This window comes from Microcaecilia unicolor, chromosome 5 (assembly GCF_901765095.1).
Source record: "Microcaecilia unicolor chromosome 5, aMicUni1.1, whole genome shotgun sequence".
In the NCBI taxonomy this organism is placed as follows: domain Eukaryota; kingdom Metazoa; phylum Chordata; class Amphibia; order Gymnophiona; family Siphonopidae; genus Microcaecilia; species Microcaecilia unicolor.
In genome coordinates, this window is record NC_044035.1 from 134,583,591 (window position 1) to 134,590,397 (window position 6,807).

Consider the following 6,807-nt stretch of genomic DNA (forward strand, 5'->3'; position numbering starts at 1 on the left):
AAAATGTCCAGGGCTACAATTTAGATGTTTTCGTCTAGACCTGTTTTTATCAAAACTAAGTCCCAAAAAGGTGTGTTAAATGACCAGATGACCACTGACCCCATGTTATTGCAGCAGTGGTCACTGACCCCCCCCTCCCTCCTCCATGAAAGAAACAATACTTAAAAGCCTCTATGACAGCTTCAGATATTATAGCCAGACCTATTAGAGCAGCAAGCAGGTCCCTGGAGTAGCCTAGTGGTCAGTGCAGTGCACTGTAGAGATGGGGACCTAAGCCCATATCCCACTCTAACTGTTATACTTGTGGTGGAATGTGTGAGCCCTCCAAAATTCACCAAAAATCTACTGTATCTACATATAGGTGACACTTGAAGCATAAGGGCTATTGTAGTGGTGTACAGTTGGGTACTATAGATTTTTTGTGCATTTTAGAGGGCTCATCTTACAAGATAAGGGTGTAATGGTGAGACGTGTACCTAGGACCTTTTATGTATCCCAGCTCTGCTGGGATATCTGTGTGGCCAGACTACTAAGAACGCTGGCTCCTCCTACATCCAAATGGCTTGATTTTGTGCGTTTTTCACTTGAATGGCTTTTTTTTTTAATGGTTCAAAAAGATAGAAGCACTAAGTACAACAACATCTAGCAAATAGCCATTTTCAAAACAAAATGATAGATGTTTTTCTGTTTTGAAAATTGCTATATTTCATTACTTAAATTTTGGAAGTTTTTAGCAAAATGTGCAAAGTCAGATTTAGACATCACATCAAAAATACTCCTCTAAGTTTCTCAATAAGGGTTTAGGTCATAATTTTGAGTGGGTCTCCCCTAGCCTATGACTTATCTAGCATTTGTTTTTTTTTTTTCAAAATAAAAGACAATTTCGAAAAAATGAAAGTATATAAGTACATAAGTACATAAGTATTGCCATACTGGGACAGACCAAAGGTCCATCAAGCCCAGCATCCTGTTTCCAACAGTGGCCAATCCAGATCACAAATACCTGGCAAGATCCCAAAAAGTACAAAACATTTTATATGGCTTATCCCAGAAATAGTGGATTTTCCCCAAGTCCATTTGATAACAATCTATGGACTTTTCCTTCAGGAAGCCGTCCAAACCTTTTTAAAACTCCGCTAAGCTAACCACCTTTACCACATTCTGTGGGAACGAATTCCAGAGTTTAATTACACGTTGACCAAAGAAACATTTTCTTTGATTCGTTTTAAATTTACTACATTGTAGCTTCATCGCATGCCCCCTAGTCCTACTATTTTTGGAAAGCGTGAACAGACTCTTCACATATACATTTTGCCTGTAGGCTATTGTTAAAAGAAAAACAGTGAAGCCAAAGATGTTTTGATTATCACAAAAAGTTTAATAAGGAAATGCCATGTTTTCACAAACGAATGAACATGGAGAAAGAGAGAGAGAGAGAGAGAGAGAGAGAGAGAGAGAGAGAGATGTTTTTGGTTAATTGGAAGTACAACACTGCTGATTTGTAGCTTTCATTGCAGCATTTTCACTTCTTGCATTTTCTCACAGGGCCTTGGCAACATTTGTTTTGGGAATATGAACCTACAGCAAATTAAAGAAAAGTCAGAATTAAAGATGAATGAAGCACATGACATTTTGTTATAAATAACTTATTTCTCTGCTCATATATAGCCTGACTTGTCAATGGGTGTAATGATCTCTGTAAAATTATTTCAGGGATCTAGGAGGCGTTTTTATGACTGGGCTCCTTGAGGTAGGCACACTGATGCTGAGTGCCAATTCTGTAATAGCATCTGTGCACGAAGATACAGTTATAGAATACTAGCTAAGCCTGCATTGACATAGTTGAGTCATGCCAGGTCAATGGTAGGTATAAATATTCATGTGTTTCCTAATCTGCAGATAACTTACAGTGTTCTATAAATTACGCTCATAACTTGGAGATCTGCCCATGCCCCTCCCATGTTTTGCCACTTGCAGTTACTGCACGTTAATGCACATTTATCCTATTTATTTACTAGCGCTTACTGTTCTTATTATTGTGCCAATTATTTTGGCACTTATGAACATATGGCACATGTAACTAACATGTGCACTTATAGAATTGACCTTTTACTATAACTTGATGAGTAAGGAATATATTTAGGTGTCCTTTTACAAAGCAGCGGTACTGCCGGCTCACCAGGTTAGCGAGGGATCCCCTAACGCCTCCTAAATAGGTGGTGGTAAGGGCTCCCTCTGGAAATGGCCGCACGGCAAGATGCAGACATGTTATCGAGCAGGTGAAATGTCTGTATTTGCAGTATAGGCCATATTGCTGCTGGGTTTGTCCTACTATTTTGTAAAGGCATGTAGGTATGTATTTGGTTTTATTAAATAGGACCAAAGTAGGCACCATTCTACCTAATTAACTTAGATGCCCTGTAATAAAATTACTCCTGACATAACTAATGAAAAATGAGTTGTTGATCTAAGTCCAGATCTCAAGAGAAAGTGCCCATATCACAAAACTCATTTGTGATTCTGCTAGAAAAGAATATGTCAAGAAGTAAATCACTGGCTTCCTCAAAATTGAAATATCATGTGATGATCAGCTAAGCTATTTATAAGTTATTTATCTATAAGTGCATTTATCACTTTTGGGGGAATTTTTTCATACTGTGAAGTGCAGAATTGCACAGAATTCCCCTTCCCTTCAGAATAAGAACATAAGAATGGCCATATTTTCTACAATGTGTTTTAGTTGTGCATTGAAAATGGAATTACTGCCCGGAGTACGTGCTAGCTGGGTGGGAGTTGCAATTTCACGCGCATTGGATGTGCGTAGGCACCTACGTACCTTAGTTAAAGGGCCCCTTCTATTTTCTATTTGTTTCTTTTTAGAATGTCAATCTGGTGGCACATTTGAAGAAATACATGTGTATATCCCACAGTCCTAATCAAGTAAATAAACTTTATTGATAAGGTAAACTCCTCTTTAAAAAGTGCCCGACACAGGCTATGTTTCGCCCAAAAGGGCTGCGTCAGGGGCTCTATAAGACTGTGTACATACACAACAATAGTGAAATTATATATCTTAGTTGCCACCAAATGTAATAAATGGACAAAAACCTACATGCTATCAGTTACTAGAAGGTGGTTTTGTCCTTGACGTTGCCTGTATGCTGTTTGTTAGCCTGCAACTGTGTCTTAGTTTTTTGTCCATTTATTACATTTGGTGGCAACTAAGATATGTCATTTCACAATTGTTGTGTATGTACACACTCTTATAAAGCCCCTGACGCAGCCCTTTTGGGTGAAACACAGCCTGTGTTGGGCACTTTTTATTGAGGTGTTTACCATATCAATGAAGTTTGTTTACTTGATCTGCTCTGATTGGTTTACACGTTGGATTTTGCGGATTATCTGTCTTCTTATTTTCTGGGTCTATCCCACAGTCCTATACATAGCTTAAAAAAAGGCTCCATGTTCCACGGGCCCTTGGTAAAATTGGCTGAAAACTGTGAATGTCCCATTTTCTGCATTCCACTGCTGACCTAGATACCTTATGGAAAAAAGGGTTTCACATTTGCAATTTTACATACCTACAGAACGGTAATACGAATACTGGTTATTCTGTGGGCAGCACTGGACGGGCTTGCAGGCTGAAATTAAGAATAGAATAACAAATGTTGAAAACAGGCCTTTATTATATTTCCTAATTTTCAGTCATATCTAGCTTTGTGTACTAAGGGCCCCTTTCACAAAGGCACACTTGTGTTTTTAGCGCATGCTAAAAATAAACGTGCGCTAAATGCTAGAGACACCTATCTTTTCTTATGCATATTTTTAGCATTTAGTGCATGCTAGGAATTAGCATGCGCTAAAATCACTAGCATACCTTTGTAAAAGACTCCCTAAATTCTGATCAGACAGCCACTGTTCCCTGAGTCCTCCACCTACAGTCCTTCCAGTAGGGGGTGCTGTTTCAACATTACATAATCAATCTTGAGGGACAGGCAAGTTCTTTAGGACTCCAGGGAACCTGCCTGTCCCTAGCGATTGAAAACACAGTATTGAAGCATCACCCACTACTGAAGAAATGCAGTTGAAGGACCCGGGTTCAGCTTAGAGGGAACAGTATATAAAGCTATGATCTCTATAGGAATGAACTTTATTTATTAGTATCCTTTTTGCCTATTGTTCAACTGATTTATTTTTATTTTTGTTTTCTTTTGTAAATTCTTTATTGGATATAAACCAGAACAAAACCAGATACAGTTGGCCACTGAAAATAAACTTTTTTTTTAATGTACAAATTTTACCTCTTACTAACACTGATAATATTTGTTTAATAATCAACCTATAACCTGATAGATTTAAAGTGTTAATTAGTCTATCCTTCAAAAGTGACTCCATTAAATAACCCCCTTTAGAGTCAGGTTGACAGGCTTGTTGTTGTCAGCATTGTCATTATTACAATATTAAAGTGAGGGCTTATGTCCACCTCTGGGTCTCTGCAAACCCTCCTGGTTTCAACAAATTGTTCAATGCAACTGTCAGTGGTATTGCCAGAATCTTTCTAAACTCTTATAATACCTGACATTGTATCCCATTTGACTCATTTGCTTGTTTGTTTTTTATTTTACTACATTTCTGCAACTCCAATGAATAATGTTGCATCTTCCTCATTTTTGAATAAAAAAGTGGTATATTAAAAGCATTACCCACTAATCAATCACTTTTCTATGGGTTTCCTCTAGTCACTTTTTTGGTGCACAGTAACCAAAACATTTCTACTTTTTCCTTATCATCACTCACACTATCCTCTTTGCTGCTTCTTTTGTGCAAATTTCTACAAACATAAAAAGGTCAATGATGTCTGAAACATTGACAATGTTCAAGGTAACAATTAGGGTATGAACATATCAGGAGTGGAGGAGTAGCCTTGTGATTAGAACAGTAAGTTGACAACCATGGAATGGAGGATTCAAATTCTACTTTTGTTACTTGTGATCTTGGGTGACTCGCTTAACCCTCCCTTGCCTCAACTACAAAATTAGACTATAATCTCTCTGGGAACAGAGAAATACCTCCTGTATGGCAGTCAATCCCACCTGGAGCATCTATTGAAAGGTGTGTGATAAATCCAATTAAGTTTGTAATCATTAATAAAATGACTTATTCCCATATTATTAACAAGGCATTATGCCAATACAGAAGAGCACAAAGTACTGGGAAATGAGACAAATAAATTATGGAAATTCTAGAAACTAAAGATGTAAAACATAGTAATAACAGAAAGAAAGAAGAGAAGAAAAAGAGTTAACCTATGAAGTACTTTTGTTTATGTTTAAGTCTGGCATTTTGGGGTGGCAACATGAGCAACTGTCCTAGTTTCTTATGCTATAAGGGACCCGCAAGCCACAAGCTGAAGGAAATATAGCCTGCAGGTGTGCTTTGGGGGACGCTTTCTCGGTTTCAGCCCTGGGCCCTGCATTTCTAGCACCAGTTCTCTTTATTGTATAATGATCTGACCCTACAGCTAAGGACTAGGAAGAAATATAAACATTCTCTGAACATTTATAGAGACGGGACTTCATAGAAAAAACTGGAAAATAACTAGATAATCAAGTGTTGAACATTTTAGGTTTTCCCACTCAAATTCTTTATGATTTTGGACAAATCACTTTACCCTCTATTGCTTCGGATACAACTTAGATCAGGTGTATTCACCACAGTAATTGAGGGCAACCAACATGTCAGGCTTTCACTAGTGTATTACTTCCATTTTATGCAAATCTGTCATGCATATTCTAGTACTACTACTACTTATCACTTCTGTAGCACTACAAGGCATACGCAGCGCTGTACACCATACAAGAAAAGACAGTCGCTGCTCAAAGAGCTCACAATCTAACTAGGACAGACAAACAGACAGAACAACTAAGAGAGATAGCCTGAAAACCTGACCCATTGGTAGCCATTGATGACTGGGAGTGAACACCACTCACTTAGACTGTGAGCCCATTTGAGAAGAGAACAAACTCATGTACTTGATCTTTAACTCTTCTTGAGCTTGGATTTGGAAAAAGTGAGTACTAAATCTGAAGTCCAAACTTCTGAATAGTGATAAACTGGATTTTAATTTTATGTTATTTTTTTTTTTACAGTTCTGACTGCTTGGTATACCATGGCACATTTCATTGATAATTCTTGGTTTGAACTTGGAATATATGCATTAATGCAAATGGTAGCTGCCACCCTCAAATTATAGAGTTCAGATGATTACAAAGCAGATAAGGATCATAAAAGATATAATTTCCAGTATTATCAGACTGAAGCATTACTTACGATTATTACATGGGTCTTGTCTACAACATGGATCCTGGACTGGATAGCAGTCTGGGCTGGGAGGACAGCATTGTCTTTGACGGCCCCAATATGCCATTCTTGATTTCTGGTACAGTAGTGCCTTGAAGAAAGATGTGAAGAATGACACTGAGCTCTACTCCTCACATGAACATGCTCTATTTATACAGGAGTTTATCAGGAAGTTTTCTACAGTACCAATAGTATTTCTGCTGGAGACTAGTAATTACAATATAATTGAAGAGATACCAGTCATTTTTTAGCAATGCAGTTTTGTTGTTGAAAATCAGGGTGTTTCTGATGCAGATCAGCCCTTGCAAATAGCGGCCAAAAAAGCAAACAGGATGCTAGGAATTTTTATGAAAGGGATGGTAAATAAGACCAACAATATTATAATGGCTCTGCTTTCACTCCATGGTGCAACCTCATCTTGAGTACTGCGTTCAGTTCTGGTTATCG

General features: G+C 37.9%; 1 long non-coding RNA gene across 1 annotated transcript; it reads right to left on the reverse strand.

The window, feature by feature from the left end:
- Positions 1-1,567: 1,567 nt before the first annotated feature.
- On the reverse strand, positions 1,568-6,480 carry LOC115470290. Its single transcript, XR_003942168.1, has 3 exons — positions 6,331-6,480; positions 3,582-3,641; positions 1,568-1,578 (listed from the first exon to the last, which is right to left on the reverse strand). It is a non-coding gene; the product is annotated as an uncharacterized LOC115470290 (long non-coding RNA).
- Between the last annotated feature and the right edge of the window lie 327 nt (positions 6,481-6,807).